We start from the raw sequence: 26,747 nt of genomic DNA, 5'->3' as shown, positions 1-26,747 counted from the left end.
ATACTCACAAGCAGGAACATGTATGAAATGCTAGTGAATGAGAAACAAAGGATGAACAAAATAAAAATCCAATCACACATGTAGCTTCCTCGAAAATGAAGAGTTCATAAATGAAGAATGCGACACATAACGTGGCATGATGAAATGAAAAGATCACTCGTATACCTGCAATCAAAGAGAACTCATTAGAGAAAAAAGCCCCTATCTTGACAACCATGCATGTTGTCCTCCACTCGCCAGTGATGATGGAGACACATGTGTGAAGCCACAAGTTTAGAAGGTAAGTGGGAGGTTGGCGGCGACAACCATATGAAGATGATTACATATGAATTTTTCTTAATGAGGCCCAAGAAATATACGTTCTTTCAGCATAATGACCCTACCACGGTAGTAAAAATGTGTAAAATGAATGGGCCCATTGGAACTAGAAGAATGATAAATCATAACACAACAATTTGCATCACCAAATTGATAGGAAGAACATGAATAGAGGGGTTTGTAGTCCTTAAGCCCGTAACATTTATTTCAACACTAACTCAACTAGTTGTGGGAATTGCATGAGATGGTCATGATGTCCCATAATGGAGAATTCTTGCTTATTGCACCCCATGTTTGCTAGGTGACATGCAACCCCATTACCTTCCCGGTATGTATGTGAGATATGAAACATACCAAGTTTGTCAAGTATTTCCTAGACATTTTGAATAATGTACCTAATTTTCCAATTTTGACATTTACATTCTTTGCAAGCATTCACTATTAAGAGAGAATCCCCTTCCACGTGAATATATTATATACCCAGATTTATTGCAAGAACAAGGTCATGCTGGAGTGTAAGAACTTCTGCTACATTGTTAGTCACAAAAGGTAAAGCAAATGATTTTGCAACCAAGATAAGTCCCGAGGAGTCCCTAATACACATACTATCTCCTGAGGCTCCCAGGTTGCCCTTAGAAGCACCATCAAAGTTAAGCTTAAAGTAGGGAGGCAAAGGAGGTAGCCATCTAACTAAAGTCCTATCAACTTTGGTTATGGGAGGGACTTTAAGTGACCCTTTGAAGGGTAGGGATATCCCTTTCCAAGATCTCAGTATGGAATCATCCCATGAAATGAAGACAAAAGAACAATTTTTAGTATTTTGCACGAATGCATTCACTGATTTTGAGACTAACTTTTCAATATTGAACTGAACTTCTTAGATAGAAGATGTTACTTTCCCAAAAATCTGCTTATTTTGTTCCCACCATATGGACCAAGTAACCACAACTGGTAGGATACGCCAAATGCATGCGAAAAATGCTTCTATATGGAGAAGTGGCCATGATTCAAATGTTGGCATTTGCATGAAGATTGGATTAATGAAATGTTATGTTGTCATTGATGTCAATTATAACTGGTAATGATGTTGTAATAATGTTGTTTTCTAACCGGTAAGAGAGCTTGTGAAGGAAACCGGTATTACTAGAGATGAAGTGAGATCAACTAGTAAACCCTACCTATTGTTATGATAAACCCTAACCCATGAAGTTTGGTGAATTGGTTCTATTGGTTTATTATCAAATGATGAGCAATAATGATTATGCCACGTATGCATGTTGTATGAGAAGAGTTTCAAATGGTTTTTGGCGCATAGAGATAATGATTTTTATCTTGGGAATGAGCAAGTACACTGCATGTAATGTAAACCACGTGATGAGTTACTGTGTTCAATGAAGTGGTGATCAAGGAGTGGTCGAGGATATCTTGAATGTTGTGCAGTGATTGTTATGTAATCCAACAGTCATACTTGAACTGATTTATTTGTAATCGCATTGAGATGTTTAGGTTTGTGATGTGTTACCAGCCTATTGATTTGTTTATAAGGTCGATGAGTTGTTTTTATTGAAGTGTTGGCAATTTGTAGTTGAGAGTAAGAGAGTGTGGTTGTCAAACCAAATCATGTATTTGCAGTATGTGTAAAGGAAGATATGAGCATGAAAAGGATCTAAAGAAGCAAGTGTAGTGCTATTCAAACAGATCAGGAAACCCTTGTTGTTCTCTAACAATTACAACAGTCAAATCCCCTAACCGGGTAAGCTCTAACAAGCTTAGTGTTATCTAAATCCTCTAACCAGGTGATCCATTAGCTTGGATTTTAAATCCTCTATCGAGGTTACTCCTAACAGAGTATTTCTTCTAATAGGGCATTATAGTCAATCCCTCAATCGGGTGGTCCCTAACAGGATCTATTCTTAACAAGACTTTTTGTAAAGCTTTAACAGGCTAGGCTCCTAACAGGGTGAACTTCAAAATAGTTCAGAATACTTGTGGGTATTCATCCCCACCATGGTTTTTCCCATTTGGGTTTCCACATCAAAAATATTGTGTCAAGTGGTGAATGTTTTGTGGTTATGCTTACTATGGTTGAATTGCTTAACTGCTAAATCCACTTTGATATGTTATGTTAACTAGAAGCAATCTGAAATATATTTTAACTATTGTCAGTAAAGTATTTGAATGATTCAGTTAAAAGGTTTTGAGAGTTTCAAAGATGTTTTACTGTTAGTCTGTTATAACAGTCAGTCAGTTTAACTTGTCAGTAATATTGCATTTGAAGTTTAGTGTTTAAACCAATCAGTTTAGAGTTTGCTTTGAGAGGTTGTTTTTGAGATTGGTGAAAGTCTATACAATTTTCTATCTACTAATTCACCACCTCCCCCCCTCTCAGTAGTTGACCGAATCCTTGTTCTTTCATCATACCATCAATTGGTATCGAAGCATTTCAAGTTTTATAGGGTCTAAGCCTAACAACTTGAGGTAAAGATCTTGTAGAATATGATGAAGAAAGAAGGTCCGAAGTTTAATAGAGAGAACTACAAAATATGGAGTGATAGAAGGAAAATTTATATCAAGAGGCTAGGAAGTCAATACTGGGAACATGTTGGTACTCAATATGTTGCACATAGTGGGATTATGATTGATGATTAGAAGAAAGAGCAACAAGAAAACAATCAAGCACTGGAGGCTATTATCAGTTCTTTGTCTGATGCAAAGTATGTTGATGTCCATGGTTTGTAGACTACTTATGAGGTATGGAAGAAACTTGAAGATATCTATAGCAATGATGAGCATGTGAAGATTGCCAAAGAAGAGAGCCTGAGAGGAAAATTTGATGACATGTAGATGGCTGAAGTTGAGAATATACAACAGTATGGTCAGAGGATCAAAGAGATAGTTGGTGAGATCAAGAGTGTTAGCGGTAAAGTGGAAGATGCCACAGTGATTAGTAAGGTGTTGAGAACCCTTCTACTGGTTTATGTTATCTGAGTTGTAGCCATTCAGAAGCTAAAGTCAATCGACAACACTAAGGTAACTCTTGGCTCTATCATTGGTAAGCTTACTACTTTTGAATTAAATGGTTATGATGGTAGTGTTCAGAAATCTGAATCTACATTTAGAGCTTCATTTTCTAACCCTTCTATGAGGAAAAGTAGAGATGTCAATCACAACTATGAATCTAGATCCAGTAGAGAAGTTGATGATGAAGACAATTTGGTTGAGCTTGAAGCATTGTCGGCCAAGCGGTTGCCCAGAGGTACCAGTAAATACAGAGGTAAATTACCTTTGAAATGTTTTGCATGCAACAAGATTGGACACATTGCAACTAACTATCCTAATGGTGACAATGAGCATAAGTGTGATAAGTTCAAGAAGTTCAAAGGAAAAGGCAAAAGAGATTATCTCATTACAGTTGATGGTGGTATCACTGATGAGGAATCTAAGGGTCATGCTAATGAAGATGTTGTTTTTGTAGCCATTAAAGAGGAGACATCTAATCAGAAGGCATTAGTTTCTCGCATGGATAATTCTGATGATTGGATCATTGATACTGGTTATTCACACCACATGATCGGTGACCGGATTAAATTTCTTACCTTGAAGGAATTTGATGGAGGAGTTGTGAGATTTGGTAATGATTCACCCTGCATGGTAAAAGGTAAGGGAATTATTTCTCTTAATGGAAAGAGAAGTGCAGATGATGTCTACTGGGTTGAAGGATTAAAGCACAATCTTTTGAGTGTTGCACAACTCAATGACAAAGGGTATCCATTGGAGTTTAAGAATGGAGTGTGCAAAATCTATGGGAGAAAAGGTGAACTGATTGCAACTGGCAAGCAGACTAAAGGTAACCTGTTTCACCTGAATCCTAAAGTCAACAACTTTTAATTGCTAAAATAGATGATAGTTGGCTTTGGCATAGGAGATTTTGTCATATAAATTTTGATAATATTGTCAAAGTGAGTAAGTTCAAGTCAGTGAGAGGTTTTCCTTAGTTGGACAAACTGGTTAATGCTCTATGTAAGGAATTTTAGTTAAGAAAGATGACATCCTCAACTTTTAAGAGCAAATATTTTTCAGCAGAACATCTATTAGATTTGGTTCATACAGATCTCTATTGACCAATAAGGACCAAAAGTATTCAAGGTGATAGATATTTTATGATCTTCACTAATGATTGCTTAAGAATGATGTGGGTCACATTCTTGAAGAACAAAACAAAAGCATTTAGCAAGTTCAAGGCATTCAGGGCCTTAACTAAAAAGGAAAGTGGTAAGAAGATAAAATGTTTAAGAATTGATCAAGGTGGTGAATTCACTTCTTAGGAATTCACTAGATATTGTGAAGAAAATGGAATATAGAGGCAACTTTCTGCATCGAGGAAACCACAACAGAATTGTATTGTAGAGAGAAAAAACCAGTCAATTGTTGAAGCTACTAGAACGATGTTGATACAAGGAGGAGTAGCAAAAACTTTCTGGAGAGAAGCTGTTAGCACAACTGTCTACACTATGAACCTGATATTGGTAAAAAGAGGTAAGGATAAAACTCCTTATGAATACTGATATGGTAGATCACCTAATGTTATTTATTTTAAGATATTTGGCAGTAAATGTTTTATTAAGAGAGGTGACTATGTTTGTAAGTTTGAGGCTAAAAGTGATTAAGGCATATTCCTTGGTTACTCCACCAAGAGTAAGGCCTACAAATGTTATAACAACTGGACATAGAGAAACATTGAAAGTGTTGATGTTCGAGTGGATAAGTATCCTGAAGTCTCAGGGGAAACCAGTGTGGAGAAAAAGGAAGAAGATCCTTGCATTCCAATTTTGGAACCAGAACTAGTGAAGCCAGAAGATGATAAAGAGAATGTTATTGTACCAGTTCAACTGGAACAGGTAGATTCAAAAGAAGATGATAATAATGAAGAAGAAGAACTTGAAGATAATGATCAAGTTATTCTGAGGTATGTGAGACTCAACCACAATCCTGACTAGATTATTGGAGATAAGGATGTTGAAGTGTTAACCGGAAGAAGAATTAGAGAGAATTCTTGCATGATCTCCACTATTGAGCCTAGAACTGCTAAGGAAGCATTTGGAGATGATAATTGGATCAAAGTTATGGAGGAGGAGCTTGATCAAATTGAGAAGAAAAAAACATGGACCCTAGTACCCAAACTCGCGAATAAAAATGTGGTAGGTACTAAGTGGGTATTTAGGAACAAACTGAATGAAGATGGAGTATTAGTCTGAAACAAAGCTAGATTGGTATGCAAAGGTTATGCACAAGAAGAAGGAGAAGACTATGGTGAGACTTTTGCACTAGTTGCTAGACTAGAAGGTGTCAGGACTTTACTTGCATTTGTAGCACATAAGGGATTCAAAGTATATCAGATGGATGTGAAGTCAACATTTTTGAATGGAGTACTAGAAGAAGAAGTATACATTGAGCAGATAGACGGTTATGCTTTGACTGATGCAAAATATATGGTATGTAAATTGCACAAGGCACTATATAGGTTAAAGAGAGTACCAAGAGCATGGAATGAAAGGTTACATTCACACCTAATGAAGGTAGGTTTTCAGAGAACCAGTGAAGACAACAATATATATCTCAAATATGAAGGAGATAAGATACTGGTTAGTGAAGTGTTTGTAGATGATATCATATTTGGAGGCAATGATGATATCAGTGATGACTTTGAAAATGAGATGAAAAGTGAATTTGAAATGTCTCTAGTGGGAGAGATAAAATTCTTCATAGGTTTGCAAATACAACAGATGAAGAGTGGTATTTTTATCACATAGTCTAAATATGTGAAAGAAGTGTTAAAGACATTTGGAATGAGTGACTGTAAACCAGTTGGGACACCAATGGTTACAGGTTGCAAATTGTCTAAGGAAGATGAAGTCACATCTATTGATGAAAAGGAGTACAGGTCAATGATAGGGAAATTGCACTATGTTGTTCATAGCAGACCAGATATAGCTCATGCAATTGGTCTAGTTGCCAGATTTCAGAAGAATCCAAAGGAGACACACTTGATAGAAACCAAGAGGATATTCAAATATTTGAAAGGCACTATTGACTATGGTTTATGGTATCCATATGCAGGTAACTTTGATTTGAAGGTTTATATAGATGCAGACTGGGCAAGTAATGTTGATGATAGGAAAAGCACAACTGGTGGATCATTCTTTCTTGGTGGAAGACTTGTTACATGGAGTAGCAAGAAGCAGAGTTGTATATCACAGTCCACTGCTGAAGCTTAGTATGTTGCAGCTTATATGAATTGTACCTAGGCTATCTAGATGAGACACATTCTGGAAGGATTCAAGATGAAGTTTATAGAACCAGTAAAAATCTTATGTGAAAATACCAGTGCCATAAATATCTCAAAGAACCTTGTTTTGCATGCACGAACCAAGCATATTGAATTGAAGTATCATTTCTTGAGAGAAAAAGTGAAGAATAAAGATGTGATATTGGAGCATGTTTCTACCAAGGAGCAGCTTGCAGATATCTTTACAAAACCTCTCCCTAAGACTACTTTTGAGTATCTTAGAAGTCAACTAGGGGTTGTACCCCTACATGAGGTCAATTGAGCATGATATAGAATACATCAGTCTCGGGGCTACTTGAAGAATTTTATAGCAGGATTGGTGTAGAGTGGAGTTATTCCACAGGGGGAGCATCAAGTTGCAAGTTGATGATGCTTAATAGTGAAGTTTGACATTGCATGTTTTACTTTCACTTTGGCTTTGATGTCAAAGGGGGAGAAGAACTATATGATTGAGGAAATAATCTACATGATTGACAGAGAGAAGATCTATAACCAGTTACCAGCTAAAGACATGGAGACTTAGTTGAAGGAGAGTACATGGTAAAATGTAAACCAGGATTCTTATTCACAATCATAACAATCAAGGGTATTGATACTTGTATTTCCATCAATGCCAAAGGGGGAGATTGTTGGCATTTGCATGAAGATTGGATTAATGAAATATTATGTTGTCATTGATGTCAATTATAACCAGTAATGATGTTGTAATAATGTTGTTTTCTAATCGGTAAAAGGGCTTGTGAAGGAAACTGATATTACTAGAGATGAAGTGAGATCAACCGGTAAACCCTACATATTGTTATGATAAACCCTAACGGATGAAGTTTGGTGAATCGATTGTATTGGTTTATGATAAAATGATGAGTGGTAATGATTATGCCACATATGCATGTTGTATGAGAAGAGTCTCAAATGGTTTTTGGCATGTAGAGATAACAGTTTTTGTCTTGGGAATGAGCAAGTACATTGCATGTAATGTAAACTACGTGATGAGTTACAATGTTCGATGAAGTGGTGATCAAGGAGGGTCAAGGATATCTTGAATTATGTGCAGTGATTGTTATGTAATCCAACGGTCATACTTGAAATGATTTGTTTGTAATCCATATGAGATGTTTAGGTTTGTGATGTTTTATCGACCTATTGATTTGTTTATAAGGTCGATGAGTTGTTTTGTTGAAGCGTTGGCAATTTATCGTTGAGAGTAAGAGAGTGTGGCTGTCGAACCAGATGATGTATCTACAGTATGTGTAAAGGCGGATAGGAGCATGAAAAGGATCTGAAGAAGCAAGTGTAGTGCTATTCAAACAGATCAGGAAACCCTTGTTGTTCTCTAGCAATTACAATAGTCAAATCCCCTAATCAGGTAAGCTCTAACAAGCTTAGTGTTATCTAAATCCTCTAACCAGGTGATCCATTAGCTTGGATTTCAAATCCTCTATCGGGGTTACTCCTAACAAAGTATTGCTTCTAATAGGGCATTATAGTCAATCCCTCAACCAAGTGGTCCCTAACAGGATCTATTCTTAACAGGACTTTTTGTAAAGCTTTAACAGGCTAGGCTCCTAACAGGGAAAACTTCAGGAGAGTTCAGAATGCTTGTGGGTATTCATCCCCGCCGTGGTTTTTCCCATTTGGGTTTCCACGTCAAAAATATTGTGTCAGGTGGTGAATGTTTTTGTGGTTATGCTTACTATGGTTGAATTGCTTAACTGCTAAATCCACTTTGATATGTTATGTAAACCGACAACAATATGAATAATATTTTAACTACTATCAATAAAGTATTTGAATGATTCAGTTAAAAGGTTTTGAGAGTTTCAAAGATGTTTTACTGTTAGTCTGTTATAACAGTCAACCGGTTTAACTTGTCAGTAATATTGCATTTGAAGTTTAGTGTTTAAACCAATCAGTTTAGACTTTGCTTTGAGAGGTTGTTTTTGAGATTGGTGAAAGTCTATACATTTTTCTATCTATGTATTCACCCCCCCCCCCCCCGCCTCTCAATAGTTGACCGAATCCTTATTCTTTCATTATACCATCATCAAAAAGGTCCCAAACAGAATTTGGGAGTGGAGTGTGAAAATGAAGTTTAAGGAGTATAAAATGCCAATATTTTTTAGCAAAAGAGCATTTGAGAAACAAATGTCTTGTATCCTCTTGTACTTCCCCACACAAGACATATGTGAAAGGTTGAGCAATCTATAACTTGGCCAACCCTTCACTAGTTAGAACTCTTTTTTTGAGGACTAACTAGGAAAAACTACCTGCTTTAGATGGTATCATATTACCCCAATAGAAGGAATAAGCTCTATATGGCTTAATGTGAGCTTGGGATTTGAGAATTGCTTCATACCCCAGTTTAATTATGTAATTGCCATTTTTTGAAGGGGCCCAAATTAACCTATCTTTTTTATTTGATAGGAAGACCACTCTATCCTAAAGTGTAGATCTTAGAGAACCTTCTTCTGATCCAAAGATATCAATTCCACATAACAAACATAATCTATTAGTCTAACCCCCAGTTCTGAATTAAAATCAACATAGTTGTTTGTAACTCAAGGATATTTTGTAGAGGTGGACATCCTGTAATGCCCCGCTAGGAACCCTAAAGGAAAACAACACAACTAGGCAACTAAAGGGTGAAATGTTTTTTTCTTTTTTGTTAAAGACTAAATGCACTAACTAAAACCATTGCACGTTGAATAACATAGTGGAAGTCTATCATATGTTTTCCTAAGGGTAACCAACAAAGATTAATTTTGTAGATTATATTAACACCACAATTAATCCATTTAATTAGATAAATTGAATGCTTAAGTTTAAAATTACACATACATCCAAATTCACAATAAAGAAATAAAAGTATTCCAATGTATCCAATTTCCATAAACCATTTAAACATAAGATCAAAACAATAACATTCATTTCACTCGCATAATAATATTACAATATCCATAAATACATGGCTTCCAATAATACCAATGGTTACAAAGATACAATATCAAGGTTACATAAAAGTCTGATACAATGACCACAAGGTCTCAACTGAACAATAATTTTGAACAAGAGCTGGTACATAAACCACGATCCAAGAAACACCAGTGAAGCCTTTCCTCGCCTGAAGATACAATCCAGATCATCTGATGGGAAGTGGCACTACCACCCGACCATGTGATCCCAAAATGGAACCACCCCACCATGCTAGGAGATAGTAGAAAACCCTCAAGCAAGCAAAGTAAGACAAGTACAAAAGGACTACAACACTCTGCAACCATCCATGTAACACAACTCACAAAACACTAGTAACTCTAAGAAGAGAGTGTCATCACATAGCTTGATGGTTACCATGGTACAGCCTCCATAGGTCCCGGCCCCCATACTCGGATTTCTCCTGGTAACCTCTCCCGAGCCTCTGGTTCCAACTAAGTCTCATGCAGACCCTACCAATCCTTTCATGAAGACAAGGTGGTAAGTTTGCCATTCCAAGCATTCTCGTAACATTATGAGCCCTGTACAAGCACTCACCTATGCATGAGGTAAATTTATCTTAATTAATATTTAATCTACCCACCCCCTAATCAATTATTAGGTTATCACTTTTTAACTAACTTTCGATGGGTTATCCTGTCATCCACTTCGGGCATGGCCCCCGCTCGAAAGCCACTCTCTCTCCTAGGACACTAATAGGAAATGTTTCTCTCTACGAGAACTCCATGGCGAAATAGGCAATCATAAACAATCCTAACAAGCACAAGTGAAGGATGCACAAATAGCAACCCAAGATTGACCATTTGGACAAAAACACACAATGGCTCATATCAAATAGGTTATACAACAACACCTAGTCTAGGAGAAATAATAACATAGGACACAATGACAATTTAACCAAAATTGCAATGAAATAAAGCTTGACTGAGAACACAATATACGCAAGATCCTATAACAAGCTGTGAGATTTTGCCAAGATCAAGAGCTCAATGAAATGTACAAAATAGAGACATAATATGGAACAAGAATAAACTGTATTCTCATCAATAGAAAATGATCAATAATCAAGATTACATAGTTACATACAATGTAGATGAGCTTGCTTATATAGGCAAGGCTAGGGATATGTGAGCACACAAACATGACATGTGGCTCAATAAGAAACAAGGGTAGGTAGGAAATAGGTGTGGGTAGGTAGGAGAAATAATATAATAGTCCACATGAGGTGGCTCACCCACTGAATGTGGAGTGTAACAACAAGATCAACACCATAAAAGGTGGAATTTCTCCTACACACACTATCCCAATGTGGCACAAACACCCAAGTGTCTCATACCCAAACTACTATAAAATGCATTATCTAAGTAAACTTAAGTAAGTGTAATAATATCCAAGATGAATAATTATTTACACCAACACAGACAATCTTTCCTTAAAAACAGCCAAAAGCATAAATAACATGCAATTTACGAATTTCCAGATAACAAGAATTTACAACTATTTAATACCAAAAACATCCACCTTATCATTTGTCCAAAAAGATTTAAAATACAAATAATTCTCCTAATGTATTTTCAACATATTCATATAAATTAACATTCCAAACTGTAATTAAATAATATTTAAAATAACATTTAAAATATTATAATAACTACCAGAAGAACACATATCTTAATATATATATATATATATATATATATATATATATATATATATATATATAAACACATATATGAATATACATATATTTATTTATATACATATATAATTTAACACATAATAAATTTAATTTATCTAACCCCTAGGTACGAAACCCGAAACAGTGCACAGGGTTTAGAAATTAATTTTTTTTTAAAAAATTAAAACACTTTAAAATTTTGAAAAGGCCCTGATCACGGTAGCCTAAGCTACCGCTGGTAGCTAGTACTACCATCCAGTAGCACAGCTATCGTCTGGTAGCACTGCTACCGTTGGTAGCTAGTACTATCGTCCGATAGCACTGCTGCCGTCCAGTAGCACTACTACCATAGGTAGCTGCTACCGCTAGTAGCGGATGCTACCATGGGTAGTTTTTCTTCTTTTTATTTATTTATTTATTTTATTTTTTAATATATTTTTTTTAACAAAAAAAAAACCTTTTCAATAATTTAATTTTAATAAAATTTTAACAATAATAATAAAAAAAAAAAAAAAATTCCAATAATTCCATTTTCACAAAATTTAATCCTTCTTCATATATATATATATATATATATATATATATATATATATATATATATAACCCAAATAAATTTAATGTGTAATTAAATTTATTTTTCTTAAGGTAATTAAAACCATTCCTTAGGTAAAATACCCTTTCTCACAAATCTTGCAAATTTCCATGCATCCTAAAATCTGACAAATTTTCTATAATAATTTCTCTTAATTTTCTCAAAAATTACATACTTCCCATAAATTAGAAATACACATTAGGCATGGAGTTCAAAACAAAACTCGAATTCACTAGAAGAGGGTTTTGGATTTGACAATTCTTTTACACACACATCAAGTAGAGAAAAATAGAAATATTTTTAATAAAACACACAACTAAGAAATCATCCAACCTGGTATAGCTTTCATGGAAGAAATCTGTAGAAGAGCCCTAATCCTTTCAATAATCTTCCAATAGATTTCTTCACCTAAAATTTTTGACTTGTTCCAATATGTTCCTGTGTAACTAAAATAAAAACTTAACCCCTATTTAAATTAAAATTCTAGGTTCAAAAGCTTTTTCACAAAAAACCTAAATTTAGAATAATAGTAATTTTTTAATTTTATTTTCTAAATTTATCACATGCAATAATTAAAAAACATTATTTTTTCTTTTCTTTTCTCATGCACATTAATTAATTTTCTAAATAAAGAATTAAAACAATATTTTAATTCTAATTAATCTTTTTATTCATTTATTTATTCTTTTATTTATTTAATCATTTATTTATTTAAAATTCAAGGAAACAATAAATATAATTAATCTAATTTATTTAAATAAAAATATATTTCAAATACCATGTAGCCTGCAACTTAATTTAATAATTTCTTTAATTAACTAAATTTATAATCTCAATGCATAAATAATACAATAATGAGAAAATTTCATAAACTTAATTAATTAATTAATTAAATCCACTAAAACACTCAAATTAAACAAATCTCAAGCAATTACCCATAAAAGATAAAATGACAAAATACGAAGACCGAACTAACTCACAAGACGACCAATTGACGACACTCAGACAAGTGTAACTAAGTAAAATAGGGTCAACTACTATCTCCTCCACTTCCATCAGAAAATATAAGGCATGCTCAGACATGTGAAGCCAAGTGGAGATGATACCCCGTACCTACCCGGTACTTGTACCTGCAATATCCTGCATCACCGAACCACACGTGCATATATATACAATATAGAAAACACGGCATACACATCGATGAAGGAGAATCATGACATTCCATGTCTCACCGAAATGAGTGAAGGAAAATCATCCCCTTGCATCCAATACACTCGCAAACACACAACATATAATTTCACATTGCATAGGTAAAGTAAAATGTTAGTACATAGCAATAATCCATAAAATGCCATAAATCACAAGTACTGAATACTGCAAATAAATTATACATCTCATCTCTAGATAAAGCATAATGTCATAAAAATCTAAATAACATATCATGGTAATTTATCCACTGAAAAACAACCAATAATAAAATATGAGTCTAATGAGTTCAAACTAGTAGGGGTACTACATTCTCCCCCCCTAAACTAGGCTTACTCCTGGAAGCCTAAAATAAATAAGAATACAGTTCTCTCATTTTTGCTGCATCCTCCCAAGTCACCGAGGTCTCGTCATTTGGGTCCCATAGGACCCTTACCTGGTCGATGGTATGACGCCTGAGGATCAAATCTCGACATTGAAGAATGCGCACGGGCTCCATGGAAAGTTGCCTGTCCTCATCCTGCAAAGAGTTCCAATCAAGAACATGTGTCACATCTGGATGATAAGGTTGAAGAACTAAAACATGAAAGACATCGTGGATGTGGGATAGACTCGATGGCAAGGCAAGACGGTAGGCAACAGGTCCTATCCTCTCAAGGATCTCAAAAGGTCCAACAAACCGAGGTGCCAACTTAGATCCCTTTCCATAACGGATCGGACTCTTCTACGGATGCACTCTCAAGAATACACGATCACAATAGAAAACTGAAGATCTACCCTATGAGCATCTGCATACTTCTTCTGTCTATCCTGTGCTGCCACTAAATGCTCATGAATCCTATCTACCTGCTGCTCCATCTCTCGAAGAATATCTGGTCTTATAAGCACCCTATCCTCCAACCGATCCCAACTCAAAGGAGTGCGGAAAGGATGACCATATAATGCCTGAAAGGGGGACATACCTATGGAGCTATGATATCCATTGTTATAAGTAAACTCCACTAGATATATATAGTCCTCTCAGCGTGATTGTTGGTCCATCACATACATGCGAAGCATGTCTTCTAATACCTGATTCACTCTCTGTCTGACCATCTGTCTCTGGATGATAAGCTGAACTAAAATTCAACTGAGTCCCCAAAGCATGCTGAAGTGAGGTCCACAATGCTAAGGTAAAGATAGGATCTCTATCAGATATGATCCACCTCGGAATCCCATGCAATCTCACTACTTCTTCTAAGAAGACTCGTGCCACCACTGCTACTATGTAGGAAGCTTGAATAGGAACAAAATGAGCAACCTTAGTCAATCTGTCAACTATGACCATGATGGCATCATGACGATGAGAAGAGACAGGCAAACCAACAATGAAATCCATGAAAATGATATCCCATTTCCAATCTGGTACTAGATTAGGCTGCAAAAGCCCCGCTGGGTGCTGATGCTCTGCCTTCACTCGTTGACACTCTAGACACTTCGACGCAAAATCAGCAATGTCATGTTTCATGCCCGCCCAATGATAAATTTGTCTAAGATCTGCGTGCATCTTCTTGACACCTGGATGTGTCGAATAAGGTGCACGATGGGCCTCGGTCATGATTAAAACACAAAGACCCTCCAAAGGAGGTACATAGATCTGTCCATGGTGATGAAGAAGTCCCTCTGCCTCAAGGTTATACCCAAAAAATCTACCCTCTAAAGGCCTTCCGGACTCTATCATAGCTCTAACATACTAATACCAAGTATCTTGAGGAAGAACTCCAAGAATTCTCTCTCAAAAGTCTACTCCAAGGGATAATGTTGAAACTTCATGCCGCCTATGACTCAAAGCATCTGCTACTACGTTTTCTTTGCCCTGAATATAACGAACCTCAAAATCATATTTGCAGAAGAATTCCATCCATCTTCGCTGTCGAGCATTCAAGTTTGGCTATGTGAATATATACTGCAAACTGCAGTGATCACTATGCAGCTCAAACTGACACCCTAACAGGAAATGCCGCCATCGAACCAAAGCATGAACTACAGCTGCCAACTCTAAATCATGAACTGGATAGTTCAACTCGTGGTTCTTGAGTTTGCGAGACTCATAAGCAACCACACGTCCATCCTGCATAAGTACTGCACCTATACCTTCCAAAGAGGCATCTGTGCATACCATAAAATCTCCAGATGGATCAAGAACTGCCAAAATCGGAGCACTGACAAGGAGTTCCTTCAAGGTCTTAAAAGCTACTTCACACTGTTCTGACCAAACAAACTTCTTCCCTTTTCTCTAAAGAGAAGTAATCAAGTGTCCTATCCAGGAAAAGCCTTCAACAAAGCGACGATAATATCTGGTCAAACCCATAAAACTCCTAACTTCTGAAATGTTGGTCGATGCTGGCCAATCAACAATGGCTTGGATCTTTGAAGGATCCACAGATATACCTTCTCCTGAAACCACATGACCAATATAGTTCACCTCAGTCTGGAAGAAGTCACAGTTTGCTAAATTGGCATAGAGTTGATTTTCCCTTAAGCACTGCAGTACCTGACGTAAGTGACCCTCATGCTCCTCCACAGATCTAGAATAAATTAGAATGTCATCCAAGAATACAATGATGAAATGATCAAGGCAGGTGTGAAAAACCCCATTCATTAAGCTCATGAAAACTAAAGGCATGTTCGTCAACCCGAATGGCACCACTGTGAACTCATAGTGATCATAACTAGTACGAAATGTTGTCTTATGAATGTCTGCATCTTGAATGCGTAACTGATGGTATCCAGATTTCAAGTCAATCTTAGAGAACACCTTGGCTCCCTTAACCTGATGAAAAAGGTCATCTATACGAGGCAATGGATATCTATTCCGGATGGTTACCTTATTTAGCTGTTGGTAATCAATGCATAACCAAAGAGAACCATCTTTCTTCTTAACAACGATAACAGGCGCACCCCAAGGGGAAACACTAGGACAAATGAATCCCTTGGCCAATAATTCTTCTATCTGCAATTTCAACTTGCTTAGCTCTTGAGTAGTCATCCGATATGGAGCTCTCGAAATAGGTTCTGCACTAGGAACCAAATCAACTTGAAAGTCTATATCTCGCTTCGGAGGCATACCAGGAATATCCAATGGAAACATGTCTGCATACTCTCTAAGAATAGGGTGACTATCAAGAGTGATTTCTCGCCTCTCTGACTCATCCAATTCCTCAAGAGTGATTGCAAAAAGTTGGCATCCTCTACGCATGCACCGCTTAAGTTGCATAGTGGAGATCATACGCAAGGATATCGGCCTTTGTACTCCAACAATCTCCACTTCTTTTCCCAGGTCATCTAAACACACTACTGTCTTCTTGCGACAATCTACACGAGCACTATGAGATGATAGCCAATCCATCCCCAATACAACTCCATAAGATCCCAAAGGAATAACCCAAAGGTCCACTGAAGTAACTATGGTTCTTAATTTCAACTCACAACTAGGAATAAAGGCATCTACAGAAACATGGACACCTATAGCCAACTCTACTTGCCACCTATCCACCTGCTTAGTAGATGTAAGTCCACACCGCTCCACAATGGATGAAGAAATAAAAGAATCAGAGGCTCCAGAATTGAAAAGTACAGAGATAGGGGTTCCATGCAACATACTTGCTGCCTCAATGACTGTACCCTAATGATCAGATTGGCAGTCATCTACCACTGCAAAAAATCTATGGGACCTCCCTGCATCTCCTACTGTAGGTTCAGATGTTGCTGGCCTCTGACTAACTATGTTGTGGACATTTTTAGGGCACTGTGCAGCTCTGTGACCAAACTGCCCACAAGAGAAGCAAGCTCCTCTATTACCTGTTGGTCCACTAGATTGCTAGAAACTTCCTTGGCTAGGGGCATAAGATGCACTCTACGAGGCCTACCCTGTAGGGCCTTGTTTGCCCCTCTGCCAGTTCCTACCCTTCTTAAACTGAGAATTTCCACCTTGTTGGCCCTGGAACTATTTTGGTTTTGACTATTGTTGATGTTGTTGCCCACTCTTAGCAGGTGCTTGAGGAGTTCTAAATGGTGCAGCTGACTGGGACTGATTTCCCTGAGCTTTATTTCCACTGGTAGGTGCACTTCCTATCTGCACACCTGTCTGACCACCAAGTGCACGACTAAGGTTCAGCTCAACTAATTTGGCCTTCGCCACGGCTATCTCCATTGAAGCTAGCTCAAATACCCTCACACCTCCATTGATACGGTCGTTCAAACCTCTTAGGAAATGTTGGACAAGCATAGCCTCGTCATTACCAATTCTGGCGTATTGTTTGAGCTCATAGAACCTATGCTCATATTGGTCTATTGTCATCCCATACTGATGCAAGGCATAAAACTCATCTGCTTGAGTTTGCCTCCACTGGGGTGAGAGAAATCATGCCCTGAATCTCTCCATAAATAGTTCCCATGTGATGGTGTTAATACATACACCGATCTTCTCCTCCTCTAATCTCCACCAGATTGAAGCAAATTTATTTAGACACATAATAGCACATCTTGCCTTGGTGTTACTATTGTATGGAAACATAGCGAAGCACCGGTCCAAGCCAATAAGCCAGGTCTCTGCCTCAAGACCAGTACCCATACCATCAAAGTAAGGAGGATTGGACCTCATCAAGTCTTTTATGTGACCCAAGGAAGGTGGATCTTAGACAGCTGGAATCTCCCCTCGCCTTGGTGATCTCTCTCTCTCTCTTTCCTCTGGAAGTTGTTGAAGTGGCTCCTCAACCTGAGCATGAATAGGTTGCTCAAACTCAGGCCTTTGGCCTAGCCTAGCCAGAACCTCCTGAAACATCTGTCTCAGCTCTTCCCTTTCGGAAACATGTTCTCCTGCATGCTGAGAGTTCTAATGAACAGATTGTTCCTGCTCCTGATGAACTGATTGTTCTGGCTCAACACTCACATGAGTGGGTGGTGGTGAAGGACTGTGATGGTCAGAACTACGGCCCCGTCCTCCACCTCTGCCTTCATTGCGACCACCCGTACGACCACCTCCTCTAGCTTTCTTAGCCAAGACCTGGTACCATAAAAGAGAAAACGGATCAGATCCATTGCAAGGATAAGACATGAGAGATGCAAACATTTATGACCTAAGCAAGATGGTCAATTGAAAGGCACACTACAAACCCAGAGTACCCAGTGTTGAAACTTGGGCTCTGATACAAAATGTAATGCCCTGCTAGGAACCCTAAAGGAAAACAACACAACTAGGCAACTAAAGGGTGAAATAATTTATTTTTTTGTTAAAGACTAAATGCACTAACTAAAACCATTACACGTTGAATAACATAGTGGAAGTCTATCATATGTTTTCCTAAGGGTAACCAACGAAGATTAATTTCGTAGATTATATTAACACCATAGTTAATCCATTTAATTAGAAAAATTGAATGCTTAAGTTTAAAATTACACATACATCCAAATTCACAATAAAGAAATAAAAGTGTTCCAATATATCCAATTTCCATAAACCATTTAAACATAAGATCAAAACAATAACATTCATTTCACTGACATAATAATATTACAATATCCATAAATACATGGCTTCCAATAATACCACTGGTTACAAAGATACAATATCAAGGTTACATAAAAGTCTGATACAATGACCACAAGGTCTCAACTGAACAATAATCTCAAACAAGAGCTGGTACATAAACCACAATCCAAGAAACACCAGCAAAGCCTTTCCTCATGTGAAAACCCTCAAGCAAGCAAAGTAAGACAAGTACAAAAGGACTACAACACTCTGCAACCATCCATGTAACACAACTCACAAAACACTAGTGACTCTAAGAAGAGAGTGTCATCACATAGCTTGATGGTTACCATGGTACAACCTCCATGGGTCCCAGCCCCCATACTCGGGTTTCTCCTGGTAACCCCTCCCGAGCCTCTGGTTCCAACTAAGTCTCATGCAGACCCTATCAATCCTTTCGTGAAGACAAGGTGGTAAGTTTGCCATTCCAAGCCTTCTCGTAACATTATGAGCCCTGTACAAGCACTCACCTATGCACGAGGTACATTTATCTTAATTAATATTTAATCTACCCACCCCCTAATCAATTATTAGGTTATCACTTTTTAACTAACTTTCGACGGGTTATCCATTCATCCACTTCGGGCACGGCCCCCGCTCGAAAGCCACTCTCTCTCCTAGGACACTAATAGGAAATGTTTCTCTCTACGAGAACTCTATGGTGAAACAGGCAACCATAAACAATCCTGACAAGCACAGGTGAAGGATACACAAATACCAACCCAAGATTGATCATTTGGACAAAAACACACAATGGCTCATATCAAATAGGTTATACAACAACACCTGGTCTAGGAGAAATAATAACATAGGACACAATGACAATTTAACCAAAATTGCAATGAAATAAAGCTTGACTGAGAACACAATATACACAAGATCCTATAACAGGCAATCTTTCCTTAAAAATAGCCAAAAGCATAAATAACATGCAATTTACAAATTTCCAGATAACAAGAATTTACAACTATTTAATACCAAAAACATCCACCTTGTCATTTGTCCAAAAAGATTTAAAATACAAATAATTCTCCTAATGTATTTTCAACATATTCATATAAATTAACATTCCAAACTGTAATTAAATAATATTTAAAATAAGATTTAAAATATTATAATAACTACTAGAAGAACACATATCTTAATATATAAATATAAATATATAAACACATATATGAATATACATATATTTATTTATATACATATATAATTTAACACATAATAAATTTAATTTATCTAACCCCTGGGTACGAAACCCGAAACAGTGCACAGGGTTTAGAAATTAATTTCTTTTTTTTTAATTAAAACACTTTAAAAATTTGAAAAGGCCATGATCAAGGTAGCCTAAGCTACCGCCGGTTGCTAGTACTACCGTCTGGTAGCACAACTATTGTCCGGTAGCACTACTACCATAGGTAGCTAGTACTGTCAGTAGCACTACTACAGTCAGTGTACTACCACCAGTAACAGATGCTACCGTGGGTAGTTTTTTTTTTTTTTTAATTTATTTTTTATTTTTTTTATTTATATATTTTTTTTAACAAAAAAAAAACTTTTTCAATAATTTAATTTTAATAAAATTTTAACAATAATAATAAAAAAAACAATATTTTTCCAATAATTCCATTTTCACAAAATTTAATCCTTCTTCATATATATATATATATATATATATATATATATATATATATATATATTTTAAATTTAATTAACCCAAATAAATTTAATGTGTAATTAAATTTATTTTCTTAAGGTAATTAAAACCATTCCTCAGGTAAAATACCCTTTCTCACAAATCTTGCGAATTTCTATGCATCCTAAAATCTGACAAATTTTCTATAATAATTTCTCTTAATTTTCTCAAAAATTACATACTTCCCATAAATTAGAAATACACATCAGACACGGAGTTCAAAACAAAACTCAAATTCACCAGAAGAGGATTTTGGATTTGACAATTCTTTTACACACACATCAAGCAGAGAAAAATAGAAATATTTTTAATAAAACACACAACTAAGAAATCATCCAACCTGGTGTAGCTTTCCTGGAAGAAATATGTAGAAGAGCCCTAATCCTTTCAATAATCTTCCAATAGATTTCTTCACTTAAAATTCTTGGCCTGTTCCTGTGTGTTCTTGTGTAACTAAAATAAAAACTTAACCCCTATTTAAACTAAAATTCTAGGTTCAAAAGCTTTTTCACAAAAAACCTAAATTTAGAATAACAGTAATTTTTTATTTTATTTTCTAAATTTATCACATGCAATAATTAAAAAACATTATTCTTTCTTTTCTTTTCTTTTCTCATGCACATTAATTAATTTTCTAAATAAAGAATTAAAACAATATTTTAATTCTAATTAATCCTTTTATTCAATTATTTATTCTTTTATTTATTTAATCATTTATTTATTTAAAATTCAAGGAAACAATAAATATAATTAATTTAATTTATTTAAATAAAAATATATTTCAAATACCATGTAGCCTGCAACTTAATTTAATAATTTCTTTAATTAACTAAATTTATAATCTCAATGCATAAATAATACAATAATGAGATAATTTCATAAACTTAATTAATTAATTAATTAAATCCACTAAAACACTCAAATTAAACAAATCTCAAGCAATTACCCATAAAAGATAAAATAACAAAATACGAAGATTGAACTAACTCACAAGACGACCAACTGACGACACTCATACGAGTGTAATTGAGTAAAATAGGGTCAACTACTATCTCCTCCACTTCCATCAGAAAATATAAGGCACGCTCAGACCTGTGAAGCCAAGTGGAGATGATACCCTGTACCTACCTCGTACTTGTACCTACAATATCCTGCATCATCGAACCACACATGCATATATATACAATATAGAAAACATGGCATACACACCGATGAAGGAGAATCACGACGTTCCCTGTCTCATCGAAATGAGTGAAGGAAAATCGTCCCCTTACATCCAATACACTCGCAAACACAACATATAATTTCGCATTGCATAGGTAAAGTAAAATGTTAGTACATAGCAATAATCCATAAAATGCCATAAATCACAAGTACTGAATACTGCAAATAAATTATACATCTCATCTCCAGATAAAGCATAATGTCATAAAAATTTGAATAACATATCATGGTAATTTATCCACTGAAAAACAACCAATAATAAAATATGAGTCTAATGAGTTCAAACTAGTAGGGGTACTACAAATCCATTCCAGGAGTCTTTTCAAAACATAACATCTTCTCCATTATGCACTTCCCATGATAAAATGAAGTAATTGTGTCTGTTGAGGAGATCATAAAATTCCACATGGACGACCTTGATGGAGGATTTTGAAAGGGTCAAAATTCTAGCAAGAATGTCTAAATCTAAATATTTGGCTTGCATAAGTTTACACCAGGTAGCTCCTATCTTGGCATACATCTGTCATACTAATTTCCCACCAAAAGGCTTGTTCCTCGTAGTAATGTCATGTAGACCAACCCCTCCTGACCTCTTGTCCATGGACATATTTTGAAGGGAAATAAGGGGAACCTTGTTTGAATCATCCATGTTTCCCCTCTAGAGGAAGTTACGGATAATTTTGTCAATATGATCAGTAATAGATTTAGGAGCTTTTAGGACAACAATAAAGTAATTAGGGATGGTTGCAAGTACTGTTTTGTCAAGCAAGATACAACCCCAAAATGATAGCCATCTAGCCTTCCAAGAGGAAACCCTAGCTTTCAGTCTCTCTATGACATTAGACCAAAATGTGGACTTGTTGCAACCCATAAAGAATGGGATACCCAAATAGGATCCCAGAAATTTCGTAGTTTGATAGTCTAATGTGTGAATAATTCTCTTTTTAAGGGCTGGGTTAGAATTGAAAACATAAACTTTAGATTTGTGTTTGTTAACCACTTGTCCCAACTGAGAGGAATACAATTGCAACACTGCCTTAATTTGTTTTGCCTCCCGAATAGTACCCTTACCAACGAGGAGTGTGTCATCAGCAAATAATGAGTGTGTAACAACAATAGTAGTGTGAGGTATTTGAATACCCTGCCAATGTCCCTGCATATGTCTCAATATGATAGTTCTACTCAGAGCTTCTACCATAATGACAAAGAGGAACGGGGAGAGAGGGTCACCCTACTTGACACCCTGGGTAGCCTAAAAGAATCCTATTGCTAAATCGTTGATAATGACTGAAAATTTTGCTCCATTAAGGCACACCATAATCCATTTGTACCATTTATCATAAAAACCAAATTCTTTAAGGACCTTGATAAGAAAGCTCCATCTAACCTTATCGTACGCCTTCATCATGTCGAGCTTAACAACAAATGTTGACAACTGATGCTCTTTGATCGAGTGAAGGACTTCATGAGCTACCAAAGCACCTTTCAGAGTCTCCCCGCCAGGAAAAAATCCCCCTTATTCCGTAGAGACAAGAATTGGGATAAATTATTGCAGCCAAAGATAAATGGCCTTAGTAAAAAATTTATAAACCGTGTTACATAAGGAGATGGGTTTGAATTCTACAAATATTTTTGGTAGTTTTTGGGATTAAAGCAATGTTTTTCACATTAAAATTACTCAGAACTACCCCATTTCTCCTTGACTCTTCCATAGCCAAAAGGATATCGAAACCTAAAACATCCCATATCTTTTGAAAGAACAAAGTTGTAAATCCATCTGGACCCAGAGCCTTATTCAGAGGGAAAGAAAAGACTACATATCTAACTTCTTCCAATGTGAAATGCCTTATTCTCCTGAGTGATGATAGATGAGATTGAGTTGAGACGATTATGTTCATCCTAGATATTAGTCTGAAGTTGTCCTTGAGATGGAGCAAGTAAATTTGAAAAAAAATTCACACCCACCTCTTGAATCTCAACCTCATTGGTGGTTACTCTCCTCATAATGGAATCTTGGATAGATTAGATTGAATGCACATTTCTCTTTGATTGTGTTGATGCATGGAAAAATTTAGTATTTCGATCTCCTCCTCTCAGCCATAGTTCCCTAGATTTCTGCTGCCAATAAACTTCTTCCCTTTTTCCTAGTTCCTTCCAAATCTTCTATAACTCTTTATGTTTAGAAAAGGTAATTGGATCTAAATCATTTTGTATGATATGCTCATGAATGAGGGCTAATTCATTGGAGATCACTTTCTTTTGGACAAAAATGTTTTTGAATACACTTTCATTCCATTTTTCAGATCTGAGCCTTAACATACTGTAATTTCTTGTAAAATTGAAACATACGTGATCCTTTCTAAAATAGAGCACTTACCCACCATTGTCGAAGAAGAGGGATGAAATGTGGATGGCAAAACCACATTTTCTCAAACTTAAAGGATTATTTTCTAACCACCTTCTTCAGCTGGTCCAAAATGTCAAGAGAGATGGCATAATGATCTGAGGAATTCAGTGGTAAGACTTTTGATGATAACTGAAATGAAGAATCAATCCAGTTGTTTGAAACTAGAAACCTGTCAAGTCTCTCAACTATTTGAAGAAATTTATCCCTCTTGTTTGTCTAGGTAAATTTCCCTTTCTCCAGGTGAATGTCACTCAAGTCATTATCTGATATGAAGAAATTGAAGTCATCCATAGTTTTTTGTGGATGACATATCCCACCTTGCTTTTCGTCTAGTGAAACAATAGCATTGAAATCTCTAGCAAGTATTACTTTATCATTGCCCAATCCATGCATAGCCCTCATAAACACCTCCCATAGTTTGAGCTTATCAATTGTAGAAGTTGGACCATATACATTGAAGATAGAGAATGAGAGGTCGAAGTGCTACACAGCCAAATGTTGCCAATTATTTGCACTATTACGCACTTCAATGGTCACTATTTTCTTATTCCATAACGTCATCAAATCCCTTGAGGCCTCCTATGATGCAACATGTGTTGACTCCCATCTACACCATTTCATTACCATTGACTCATAGGATTGGTGTGACATTTTTGTTTCTTGTAATAGCATGATATCCACCCCTCAAGCATCCAATTGTTGTTTGATTTGGGCATGTTTGTTAGAGGCATTTAGGCCTCTAACATTCCAGGATAGGATTTTCATTGACCTTGAGGAGAGCAAAGAGCCCTCCTCGTCCTTTTTCTAATGGGAAAACTATCCTCCAAGGTTGTTTGTAGCCCTATCTTAATCTCAACCTTTAACTTATCAACCTTCAATTTTCTACCTCTATTAGTCGAGGTTCTTTTCTTCTCAGATTGGCATGATGGAGATTGAGAAATAGACAATGACTGTGTAATCAAAAGAATATTGAATCTGCAAGTTTGAAGTCTCAAATACAGATGCATCTTGCCATGGTGGAAGAATTTGTTGAGATTGGATAGAGCCTAGGGTCTCCAAGACCAACTCCTCATGCACAGGTACTAGTAAGGGTTGGGGTTGGTTATCCTCTTGTGGGAGCATACAAGGACCTTCACAAGGAAATAAATCTTCTTGTTCAACAATTTCATCAAAGAGGTCAAAGCCTACTTTGTGAAGAAGATTATCCGCCAACTTTTCCAAAGAAGTAGGGCATTTAATATCCCTTGATATGTGAGTTGAAGAAATGTCCCTTGTGACTAATGTTATAGTCTGAGTGCAAGAAAGAAGAGGGAGTTGCTTCTTCTGAAAGAACCAAGGAGGATAATTAAGGACCCTGAAAGTATCTGGCAACAGTGGAGAATAAAACTCCAAATGTTTTGGAATCCATGGTTTGGTAATAAAATTAATCATAAGTGAGACTAGCAGTGGGGTATGTATATCTTGTGAGAGGATAAACTAATTAGAGACTTCCTTAATCAGACAATTTCTCTTGCTTTAGATTAGTTGGCCCCCCTTTGTTGGCTCTAGAGTTAGAAATAATTGAGAGGAATGTGGCCCTGAATCTATCTTTAAATGAGTGTGATTTCCTCTAGTAGGATGATATACATAGTTACTCACCTCTTGCACTATCTCTGAATCCGTGTATAGTGGACTAGGAGAATTCACATTTTGATCCTCCAAAGCATGTTGAAAATTCGAACCTGCTTGAGGACTGACTTGATTATCTTCATTTGGTTGGGAAAAGTTTTTGGTCGCCCCCTAAGATGTATACTTTGAAGTACAAAATTTGGGGTATGACCCATCTCATAACAGGTGTTGCAAACATTAGTAGCATCCTCTATCATGATTTCTTGAACCCACATACCAAACTTTGAAGCTAGATGCATTTGGGAAGGGATAGTATTTGATGTATCAAGGAGAACACAAACTCTAACCAGTTGTGTTGGGTTATTAAAGAATGTGAGGTCATGTTTGAGAAATATCACAATATGATTGCTCATAATTTCAATCAAATTAAGCTCTCTATATTCAAGTGACAGAGAGTTAAGTCGAATCCAAAAGGGAACAAATCTTGATTGAAAATGGTCTGATTTGAAATTAGGAGACCAAGGTTGCATGCATAAGCCAGAACCTTCTAATACCCAAGACTTGATTTTAAAAATCTTATCTCTCTCCAGAGACGAGTTGAAAAGCACAAGAAAAATGCCTTCTGCTTGATCAAGGTAAAAAACTTGGGAAACCTCATCCCATTCTTGAAACACCAAACCCTTAAGAACATCTAGATCCAAAGTAAGGTTCCAGAACTTACAAATAAGAGTGCGTTGGCGTAGATCTTGAACTTGTGGCTGAAGCTACTTCAAAGGGAAAGTTAAAGAGATAGAGTCATGCTTGTCCAATGAGATCTTGGGCTGCAGATTCACATTTGGGGGAGGCAATGTATTGTCCTTGTTACTCTTCCGCCTCCAACGCACATTGGGCTTAGAAGACTTAGGTGGGAATTTACCATGTTTTGTCTTCTTTGGATTCTTTTTAGGTTTATGCTTACCCTTGAGGGTTGGCCTGTGTTGAAGCTTTCACTTGCTCTTTTTAGAAAAGTCTTCACCGATTCTGTTTGGCTTGAAGGGGGCTCTATCACCAACTTGTTGAGTTGCAACCTGGGTATGAAATGTTTCCTTATGTTGGGTACATGCAAAGGCATGACA

Source organism: Cryptomeria japonica, chromosome 5, assembly GCF_030272615.1.
Source record: "Cryptomeria japonica chromosome 5, Sugi_1.0, whole genome shotgun sequence".
Classification (NCBI taxonomy): Eukaryota; Viridiplantae; Streptophyta; class Pinopsida; order Cupressales; family Cupressaceae; genus Cryptomeria; species Cryptomeria japonica.
The sequence above is the reverse complement of the archived record's forward strand: the minus strand, read 5'-3'. Positions refer to the sequence as shown.